The sequence below is a fragment of the Heptranchias perlo genome, chromosome 20, assembly GCF_035084215.1.
Source record: "Heptranchias perlo isolate sHepPer1 chromosome 20, sHepPer1.hap1, whole genome shotgun sequence".
NCBI lineage: Eukaryota > Metazoa > Chordata > Chondrichthyes > Hexanchiformes > Hexanchidae > Heptranchias > Heptranchias perlo.
This window is the reverse complement of record NC_090344.1, coordinates 6,371,651-6,383,130: the sequence shown is the minus strand read 5'-3', so window position 1 is coordinate 6,383,130 and position 11,480 is coordinate 6,371,651. Positions and strand designations below refer to the sequence as shown.

The window sequence follows — 11,480 nt, the reverse complement described above, 5'->3', positions numbered from 1 at the left end:
TTAGCCACGGCAGAGAATATAAGACCAGGGAGGTTATGCTGGAACTGTATTAAACAATGTTTAGTCCACAACTTGAGTACTGTGTAGAGTTCTGGTCACCACAATACAGGAAGGGTTTAATTTCACTAGAGAGGGTACAGGGGAGATTTACGAGGAGGTTGCCAGGACTGGATAATTTTAGCTATGAAGAAAGATTTATAGGCTGCGATTGTTCTCTTTGAAACAGAGGAGGCTGAGGAGTGATTTAATTGAGGTGTACAAATTTATGTATGGCCGAGATAGAGTGGATAAGAAGGACTGATTTCCCTTAGCAGAGAGGTCAGTAAACAAGGGGCAGGGCATAGATTTAAAATGATTGGTAGAAGGATTATTGAGGAGCTGATGAAAACATTTTTCACCCAGAGGGTGGTTGGTGTCTGGAAGTCACTGCCTGAAAGGGTGGTCGAGGCAGAAATCCTCAACTCATTTAAAAGGTACCCGGATATGCACCTGACGTGCCGTGACCGACAAGGTTATGGACCAAGTGCTGGAAAGTGGGATTCGGCTGGGTGGCTCATTTTCGGCTGGCGCAGACACGTAAGGCCAAATGGCCTCGTTCTGTGCCATAAATTTTCTATGATTCTATGATTCTAATTAACAGTAAACAGGGTAGTTTAGGGTTCATGAGAACACGACTGAAGAAAAGTAACTGCTGGGAACCAAGCAATGTGTCCTTGTAAACCACAGATTAGGGAAGTTCCAGCTTCACTGACAGACATGGATCACAACAGGGTGTAAAAGTGAGGGGCTACTGATGTAAGGGGCAGTTGGGACTGGAGACACCGGAGATCAAGCTCAGGGCGTCCGTGGTTCCATCCAGAGGACTGATCTCGTCGACACGGGGGATTTGCATGTTTACTCTGGTATGGTCGAGGGAAGAGAGTTTGCTCATATATTTCTTAATGAGGCTTTAATGTTGCTGACTCTCAGACTTGTTAATTAATAAGACAATGCATTGGTTAGAACCTTCCACCCCTCAGTCTCCCCGCTCCTCTACTTTTAAACTTTGACCATTTAGTGCACATTTCATCTCATTTTTCTTCCTCTCAAAACGCATAACGTCACATTTATCTGCATTACATTCTACCTGGCCCATTTACTATCCCGTGGACGTCACAATGAAGTCACTGACACTCCTTCACAGTTGCCCCAATTGTGGCGTCATCCAGAAATTGTCACCTTGTGTCCCACATACCCAAGCTCAGAACATTCTCTATATTGAGAAGAGCAATGGTCCCAACACTAACCCTGGGGGACAGCACTGTTTACATCCCACCAGTCTGAAGAACATCCATTAACCACTACTCTCTGTTTTCTGTCCTTTACACAACTTCCGATCCAAATTGCCTCATTCCCTTTAATACGGTAAGTATTAATTTTATCAACAAGCCTCCTGTCCGTCATCTCACCAAACACCCTTTCGCAATCAATGGGCACAACATTCACTGCATTTCCTTTATCAGCAGACTTGAGTTATCTCAAATGATCCATGTTGGCTGTTCTTAATTAATGTGTTTTTCTAACAAATATTGAAATGTTTGCACCACCTCATCTGGTTTCATCTGTTTCAAGACGCAACAGAAAGGTCGAGTTGTCTCCTGGAGTTTAAGATAAATTAGGTTTTAAAAATTATGTTTCAGACAATGAGGGACGTCTGGGCTGAGACCGCCCATTCGGTGCCGCAACTCCCACCCCTCACACACTCCGATTCGTTGGAGGATCAACTCACCCCTCACCCCTCCAGTCAATTTCCGCTCCTCCTTTTGGTCTGGAACTCTCCTTAATCACCAGGGCGGGATTAGTGTTGAGACTGACATCCTCAGGTGCAGTTCGAAAATAAACATTAATTGAACCCGTCAGTTGCAACATTTAATAACACGAAATTAATAAAAGTTACCTTAAAAAATATTTTCTGGAGTTCACCAAAGTGGTGGTGCGTCTACACTGTGTGTTTGTGCCGGTTTAAATGGCACAAAGAGCTGGGGTTTCAGTTTATTTTATTATTCTTGATCCATACGCGCTCTCTCTGCATCCAATGTCTTTGCTTTTCGGCCTGATATTAAGATCATTAATGGCGGCTGTATCACCCAGCATGCAGCGCGTTGCAGATTGTGCCCTATCTGAATCAGTGGAGCACAGTGCGCAGGCGCAGTCTGACTCATTATCGGGCAGTGTGTCCTGAGCATGCGCGGTCAGTCGAGGCTGCGGGAGGAGCGCGTTCGGTGCAGGTGAGAGGATCGGAGCAAGAGGATCAATAAACCCCGGGGCCCGGGTCCGGGCTCAGGCCCAGGCTCAGGCTTCACAAACCCCGAGTGCGGCCCCAGACCCGAATATAAAACAGTGAACATTATCCCCCCCTCACTACCCGCCGGTTTCCGGTTTCTCCCGTTTCGCTCCGGACCAACTCTCAACAAAAGGCCGCGGACCCGCGCATGCGCGGTGTAAATTGGGACTTCTCAGGGAGCGTCTGTAAATGAAGGAGAAATGGTGATCGGTCAGGGACCGTCTGTAAATGGAGGAGAAATGGTGATCGGTCAGGGAGCGTCTGTAAATGAAGGAGAAATGGTGATCGGTCAGGGAGCGTCTGTAAATGAAGGAGAAATGGTGATCGGTCAGGGAGCGTCTGTAAAAGAAGTTGAAATTGTGATCGGTCAGGGAGCGTCTGTAAATGAAGGAGAAATGGTGATCGGTCAGGGAACGTCTGTAAATGGAGGAGAAATGGTGATCGGTCAGGGAGCGTCTGTAAATGAAGGAGAAATGGTGATCGGTCAGGGAGCGTCTGTAAATGAAGGAGAAATGGTGATCGGTCAGGGAGTATCTGTAAATGAAGGAGAAATGGTGATCGGTCAGGGAGTATCTGTAAATGAAGGAGAAATGGTTATCGGTCAGGGAGCGTCTGTAAATGAAGGAGAAATGGTGATCGGTCAGGGAGTATCTGTAAATGAAGGAGAAATGGTGATCGGTCAGGGAGCGTCTGTAAATGAAGGAGAAATGGTATTCGGTCAGGGAGCGTCTGTAAATGAAGGAGAAATCGTGATCGGTCAGGGAGTGTCTGTAAATGAAGGAGAAATGGTAATCGGTCAGGGAGGGTCTGTAAATGAAGGAGAAATCGTGATCGATAAGGGAACATATGCAAATGAGGGGGAAATTGTGATCGGTCAACGAGCGTTTGTAAATGAAGGAGAAATGGTGATCATTCAGGGAGCATCGGTAAATGAAGGAGAAATGGTGATCAGTCAGGGGGAGTCTGTAAATGAAGGAGAAATGGTGATCAGTCAGGGAGCATCGGTAAATGAAGGAGAAATGGTGATCAGTCAGGGGGAGTCTGTAAATGAAGGAGAAATGGTGATCAGTCAGGGAGCATCGGTAAATGAAGGAGAAATGGTGATCATTCAGGGAGCATCGGAAAATGAAGAAGAAATGGTGATCAGTCAGGGAGCGTCTGTAAATGAAGGAGAAATGGTGATCAGTCAGGGGGAGTCTGTAAATGAAGGAGAAATGGTGATCAGTCAGGGAGCGTCTGTAAATGAAGGAGAAATGGTGATCTCTTTTTCTTTCGTCATCCAGGGAGCTCTAGCTTTGGATGCTATTCCTTTCCTCCTCGTGGGAATCTGTCTACTCTCTTCCAAACCCACTCCTCCTCGAAGGCCTCCCATTGTTCAATTACTGTTTTGTTGCCAATTTTTGATACCAATTCACCTGGACAAGATCCCTTTTTAACTCATGAAATTAGCCCTCCTCCAGTTAAGAATTTTCACATTTGACTGTCCCTTGTCCTTTTCCATAACTGTTCTAAACCAAATGAGATTATGATCACTGCTGCCCCACTGAAACATGCTCCACCTGCCCCACTTCATTCTCCACATCGAGCCCACTGCTGTACTCACATTTGCTCTCCCGCATTCGCTCTCTCACATTCACTCTCTCACATTCACTCTCTCACACTCACTCTCTCACATTCACTCTCTCACATTCACTCTCTCACACTCTCTCACATTCACTCTCTCACATTCACTCTCTCACATTCACTCTCTCACAGTCACTCTCTCACATTCACTCTCTCACAGTCACACTCTCACACTCACTCTCTCACACTCACTCTCTCACATTCACTCTCTCACATTCACTCTCTCACCCTTTCACTCATGGTTTAGTACCACTGAAAGATGATTTGATGGGTTTGGATTTCAGCACAGCGAGGAGGGAGAGTGTGTGGGACGGGGATTTACAGCTTTGAGGAATAAGAGAGGAAAGAATGTTCCATAGAACGACGAGTTATCTGATCTGAATTTTTATCCTGTACTTACAGTGATAACTTTTATAAACTCCTTTTACAGGGTATTTGAAGGGGAGGATTTGCAGACAGGAAACTCAAACCAAAGACCACGTCAAGATCTGACAGAGTCACTCGATTCATCAGGACCTGAATATCATCGGCCTTTGAATGTGGAAGGAGAAATGTTTGTCTGTTCTATCTCTGGGAGAAGATTTCAAACATCAGTGTGAGTGGAAAAGCACCAAGACACACACACCCGAGTGAGAGTGTTCCAGTGCACTGACTGTGGAAAGAGCTTTAACCAGTTACATAGCCTGAAAAAACATCACACCATTCACAGTGGGGAGAAACCGTACACGTGTTCTGTGTGTGGACGAGGCTTCAACTGATCGTCCAACCTGGAGAGACACAAGGTCACCCGGACCACGGAGAAACCGTGGAAATGTGGGGACTGTGGGAAGGGATTCAATTACCCTTCACTGCTGGAAACTCATCGACGCAATCACACTGGGGTGAGGCCGTTCCCCTGTTCCGTATGTGGGAAGGGATTCACTCAGTCAGACAGCCTCCTGATGCACCAGCGATTTCACTCTGATAAGCGACCTTTTAAATGTTCGGACTGTGAGAAGAGGTTTAAAAGCAAAAGTAATCTGCTGACACACCAACGCATTCACACTGGGGAGAGACCGTTCATCTGCACCGTGTGTGGGAAGGGATTCACTCGGTCATCTCAGCTTCTATCACACCAGCGAGTTCACACTGGGGACAGCCCATTCACCTGCTCCGTGAGTAAGAATAGATTCACTCAGTCATCACACCTTCTGCAACACCAGCGAGTTCACTCTGATGAGAGACCTTTTAAATGTTCTGACTGTGAGAAGAGGTTTAAAAGCAAAAGTCATCTGCTAACACACCAACGCGCTCACACTGGGGAGAGGCCGTTCACCTGCTCCGTGTGTGGGAAGAGATTCACTCGGTCATCCATCCTGCTGACACACCAGCGAGTTCACACTGGGGAGAGGCCGTTCATCTGCTCTGTGTGTAAGAAGAGATTCACTCATTCATCACACCTTCTGTCACACCAGCAAGTTCACACTGATGAGAGACCTTTTAAATGTCCTGACTGTGAGAAGAGATTTAACATCAGAAACGAAATGGTGAGACACCAACGCAGTCACACTGGGGAGAGACCGTTCACCTGTTCCTTGTGTGAGAAGAGATTTACTCGGTCATCCAACCTTCTGTCACACCAGCGAGTTCACTCCGATGAGAGACCTTTTAAATGTTCTGAGTGTGAGAAGAGATTTAAAAGCAAAATTTATCTGCTGACACACCAGCGCACTCACACTGGGGAGAGGCCGTTCACCTGCTCCGTGTGTGGGAAGGGATTTACTCGGTCATCCACCCTGCTGAGACACCAGCGAGTTCACACTGGTGAAAGACCTTTAAATGTTCTGACTTTGGGAAGAGATTTAAAATCAGAAACGAACTGCTGAGACATCAACACATGCCCATTGGGGAGAGACCGTTCACCTGCTCCGTGTGTGGGAAGGGATTCACTCGATCATCCCACCTTCTGAAACATTAACTTGTTCACACTATTGAGTGACCTGTTAATGCACTGACTGTGAGAAGAGCTTTAAAAGCAGAAATGAACTGCTGACACATCAACACATGCTCATTGGGGAGAGACTGTTCACCTGCTCCATGTGTGGGAAGGGATTCACTCAGTCATCACACGTGCTGAGACACCAGCGAGTTCACATTTGACTGCAGGGGTTGGATTCTGCTGTTAATCCCATCCAGGACTGAACCATGTTCATTCTGACAGTTAGGGTTTGTTTCTTCTGATATCAATAACCCCTATAACTGGGCTGGAGTTTAATATTCTGGATATCTATTAAATAAATCAGATTTGTTTTAAACACCTTGTTGTAGATTTTAGTCTTTCCCACCTGAGTGTTTAGCATCACCTGACTGGAGCTCAGAAAGGACAATCTGGGGGGAGCAGAACTTCAGCCTGGACACAGTCCTTCAGGGCCACACTGAGAGGGGCAAACGGCACTTTGGTCTTTCTCATCTCTCTTCACTGACAGCAAAGTCGCCGTGCGGAGTCCAGTCTAAAAATGACTGTGGTAATGATTCTATGAAGATTTAACCTGTTTGTGTGACAGTCCTGAGTCTACCATTTAAGGCAGGCGTTAACTCATTTAAAATAAACCCGTTAAAAATAAATGATTTAAAGTCTGCATCAAAATAGCAGTGGGAGGAGTTCACAGGAGCCTGTTAACTGCTGGTACAATTATACAACAGTCATTCGATCTCCAGATAAAGAAGGACCTGCAGTGTGTTTCCAGAATTCACGGTTTTATTGCTGTGTGCGTGTTAGACACCAGGATCACTAAAAATACACGACCCGGACCATCCACAGGGTGGGGGCGATCCCGACAGTTACTCTGGGATCACTCCCACTGCGGAACTCCACCTCTGACCCTGCTGAAGGTTGCAGGCTCAGGGAGTGGGGCCTCCAGGAGTGGACTGCAAGATAGCTGACAAATATATGCTGAGGTACCAGAGGAATCCTTACTAAGGAACCGTCTGGGGTTTTACTTGTCAGTGTGGGTCTAGCGGTGAATGATTCTTGACTCCCCGAACTGTCTTACAGTCAGATCAGGATGAATTCAGTTGACAGGAGAATTGGGACAAATATCACCCACAATCGAGGGAGACACAAGCAGCCATTAGAGAAGCTAAGAGATCTTTGAAAAGAAGATGGTGCACAAATGTGCTAATAATAGCAAACGCCTTTCCAGCTACGTCAGGATTCAGAAGACCATTAAAGATGGTTTAGGGCCACTGAAAGACAGTTCAGGGCAGATTCCCAGGCTATGGCAGAGCTGTTAAATGACTATTTCTCATCAGTCTACACTCCTGTAGATGATGCTCAGATTCCAGCTGTGGGATGTGCTGTCAACAATAACATCATAAATATTAAAATAGAAAGGGACGTGATCTTGGATAAAATATGAAATCTTAAAATAGGTTTAGCTCCAGGTCCAGATGATATTCACCCCCGGGTGTTTAAAGAGATGGGACGGGTGCTCTGTGAGCCCCTTGCCTGTATCCTCAACAGCTCAATAGAGTCAGCGATAGTCCCCTGAGATTAGAAGGTAGCTCACATAGTTCCAATTTTCATTATGGGGGACAAAATTGAACAGCAAAATTGAAGTCAATGGGAATCGGGGGAATACTCTCCAGTGGCTGGAGTCATACCTGGCACAAAGGAAGATGGTAGTGGTTGTTGGAGGCCAATCATCTCAGCCCCAGGACATTGCTGCAAGAGCTCCTGGGTCCAACCATCTTCAGCTGCTTCTTCAATGACCTTCCCTCCATCATAAGGTCAGGAATGGGGATGTTCACTGATGATTGCACAGGGTTCAGTTCCATTCCCAACCCCTCAGATAATGAAGCAGTCCGTGCCTGCATGCAGCAAGACCTGGTCAACATCCAGGCTTGGTCAGATAAGTGGCAAGCAACATTCGCGCCAGAGAAGTGCCAGGCAATGACCATCTCCAACAAGAGAGAGTCTAACCATCTCCCCTTGACATTCAACGGCATTACCATCACCGAATCCCCCACCATCAACATCCTCGGGGTCACCATTGACCAGAAACTTAACTGGACCAGCCATATAAATACTGTGGCTACAAGAGCAGGTCAGAGGCTGGGTATTCTGCAGCAAGTGACTCACCTCCTGACTCCCCAAAGCCTTTCCACCATCTACAATGCACAAGTCAGGAGTATGATGGAATACTCTCCACTTGCCTGGATGAGTGCAGCTCCAACAACACTCAAGAAGCTCGACACCATCCAGGACAAAGCAGCCCGGTTGATTGGCATCCCATCCACCGAGCACCAATCACACATCCCACCACAAGATCTTTAATATCCCGTCTCATACCCGGCCACCATCTCATTTATCCAAATTTTTCCTCCATATCTTCCCATTTAGGGTGTCCGCCTGTGTTAGAGCCACGGATCCACTGCATTTCCGAATCGAATTGGGAACCTCTTGAAGTAAATCACTCTCCTCCTCACAGTTTATTATCCTCACTGTTCACTGCACTTTCAAGTTTGGAAATTGTGCCCTGTCGACCCAAGTCCAAGTCATTAATATATATCAAGAAAAGCAGTGGTCCCAGCACCGACCCCTGGGGAACACCACTGTACACCTCCCTCCATTCCGAAAAACAACTCTTCACCACGACTCTCTGTTTCCTGTTATTGAGCCAATTCTGTATCAATGCTGCTACTGCCCCTTTTATTCCATGGGCATTAATATTGATGACAAGCCCATTATGCGGCACTTTAACACCTTTTGAAAGTCCAAACACACCACATCAACTGCATTGCCCTCATCGACCCTCTCTGCTCCTCATCAAAAAACTCTATCAAGTTAGTTAAACACAATTTGCCTTTCACAAATCCGTGCTAGCTTTCCCTAATACTTGTCCAAGTTACTGCTAATTCTATCCCGGATTATCGTTGCTAGAACTTTCCCCACTACCGAGGTTAAACTGACTGGTCTGTGGATGCTGGGTTTTATCTTTCACCCTTTCTTGAACAAGGGTGTAACATTTGCAATTCTCCAGTCCTCTGGCATCACCCCCATATCTAAGGATGTTTGGAAGATTATGGCCAGTACCTCTGCAATTTCCACCGTTACTTCCCTCACTAACCGAGGATGCATCCCATCCGGACCAGGTGACGTTTCTACTTTAAGTACAGCCAGCCTTTCAAGTACCTCCACTTTATGAATTTTTAGCCAATCCAGTATCTCAACTACATCTTCCTTTACTGACATTCTGGCAGCATCTTCTTCCATGGTGAAGACAGATGGAAAGTATTTATTTAGTACCTCTGCCATGCTCACTGCCTCACAATGCTACTTCCTCACTATAATTGTGACTAGTGGTGCAATGGATAACGCATATGATTATGGATTAGAAAGCAAGAGGTTCGATTCCTACTTGGTTTGGGAATTTTTTTGCAAACTGTACATTATTTTATTGCTTTCAATACCTTGCAAACTGTCCAACTTGGTGGTGCTGCCTGGCTCCAGACCTGGTAAGTGCCTTCTCAGTGCAGCAAGCAGTGCATCAGTGTCATAATCTGAAGGTCCTGAATTCAATCTTCAGAGAAGGCATCAGGGATTACAAAGCTTTTTTTCCATCTCTCACCTCATCTTTCCATCTTTGGTGCAGAGCAAAATCAAGAACTTTTGCTGACTGCAGCCCATCAAAAGATGTTCTGCCCCTTGACCTCTCTGTACTCAAACACACAGTAAAGTTTAGGAAGTACATGGGCTATGGACTCGCTGACAACACTCTTCTTTCTGTATAATTGCACCAAGACAATCGGTGAGTGGAGAATATAATCAATGATCCCACTACTTCTCACATGCCAAGTGAGCGCTCTACCAGTTGAGCTAATTCCTCGTTTGCTGTTTGTAAATCGTCCTTCACAGTTCCCGCCTCGCACTCGCCTCCAAGCTGCTCCACGACCAGCAGAGAAATCTTGATTTGGGTTGCCGCTCCTTGAATATATTAAATACTTTGCTCCAATCGGCGGTATCGAGCATCAGCAAGTGAGGAACAGCAGAACGGGAAGCCGCAGTAATCATGAATGATGCTGAGAAGAGCCCGAGCCTGCGGAAGGAAGACGAGGTCACCGGAAAGCAACAGCCGCCCGAGCTTGAGGGAGCAGCGTGAGCCCTGACTGACTGATCGAAGACCTTTTTGCCTGAAATTGAGGGCGATTTGAAGTGTTGCTGCTCAAAGGCACTCCCTGCTGGTGAGCAGAGGGAAATGCTCGAGTGAAACAGCCGTGCTCGGGCAGAGACAGAAAGCTTTAAGGTTTGAGAAAGGAAAAGTGGTGTCCTGTGACTCAGTGGCAACATGTTAATCTGTAAACTGCCGTTAAAGTTCAGAGAGTGACCTTGAGGTAATTGCTGCTTATTCCAAAAGCACACTCACTCCTTCGAGCCGGAATTGAACCAGCGACCTAAGGATTACTTCAATTGTTTAATTCACTGCAGTCCTCCACTCTACCAGCTGAGCTATCCAAGGGATGTGATACAAAAAATTGTCTTTGGTGATTGTTCACCGTGCGCCTGTTGACATTTTCAGACTCGTGGAGTCCGGAGCTGATCGAAGACTTCTTTTGCCTGAAAGTGAGAGCTGAGTGTTTTGAAGTATTGCTGCTCAAAAGCACTCCCTGCTGGTGAGCAGAGGCAAAACAGCCTTGTTTGGGCAGACACAGAAAGTTTTAAAGTTTGAGAAAGGAAAAGAGGCGTCCTGTGCCTTCATGGCAACATGTTAATCTGCACGTTGCGTGTAAAGTTAAGAGAGCGACCTTGAACTAACTGCTGCTTATTGCAAAATCACGCGTACTCCTTCGAGCAGGAATTGAACAAATGACGTAAGGATGACTTTATCTTATTTTCCACGACAGTCTTGTCGCGCTACCAGCTGAGATATCGAAGGGAAGCGGCAAAAATATTTCACTTTGGTGATTGTTCACCGTGCACCTTTGACACACCCGGACTCGTGGATTCCAGTGCTCATGACTGAGGCTGACTCGGTACCTGCTCATACCGCAGCGCTGTGGGAGTGTGAGCTGCTCTGTGTTCTCCACAGCCTGGGCCAGTGACACAATGAATAATGTGACTGATTATTGATCTGGAGATTTTGGGTTTAAGTTTACGGAGGGTGTCAAGTGGAAGGCCGGGCCTGGAGAGCATTGGAATAGTCGAGTCTAGAAGCAAACAAAGGCACGGATGAGGGTTTCAGCAGCAGAACTTCATTCTGGCAGTTGGGATTTGTTTCTGCTGATGTTAATAACCGCTATAACTGGGCTGAAATTCAATATTCTGGATCTATGTCAAATAAATCAACTTTGTTTCAAACGGAATGGTTCAATTACTTGCTGAATTCAAGATAAGAGACTAATTGATGTCCTAATTACCGATTATTATGCCTATTCTCCTTTCTCACTGCAGATTATTTCAGCTCGCATACCTTCAATTACTCTCATGGCCAAGTCCCAGTTCCCCGGTCCTTCCTGATTGCCTTATCCAGCCTTCAGATCCATGGAAGGTATCGGT

The 11,480-nt window shown here is 46.3% G+C and overlaps 1 non-coding gene across 1 annotated transcript; it reads right to left on the bottom strand.

Moving 5' to 3' along the window:
- Positions 1 to 10,350: 10,350 nt before the first annotated feature.
- On the bottom strand, positions 10,351 to 10,443 carry trnac-gca (transfer RNA cysteine (anticodon GCA)). The gene is made up of 2 exons: positions 10,407 to 10,443; positions 10,351 to 10,386 (listed from the first exon to the last, which is right to left on the bottom strand). It is a non-coding gene; the product is annotated as a tRNA-Cys (tRNA).
- Between the last annotated feature and the right edge of the window lie 1,037 nt (positions 10,444 to 11,480).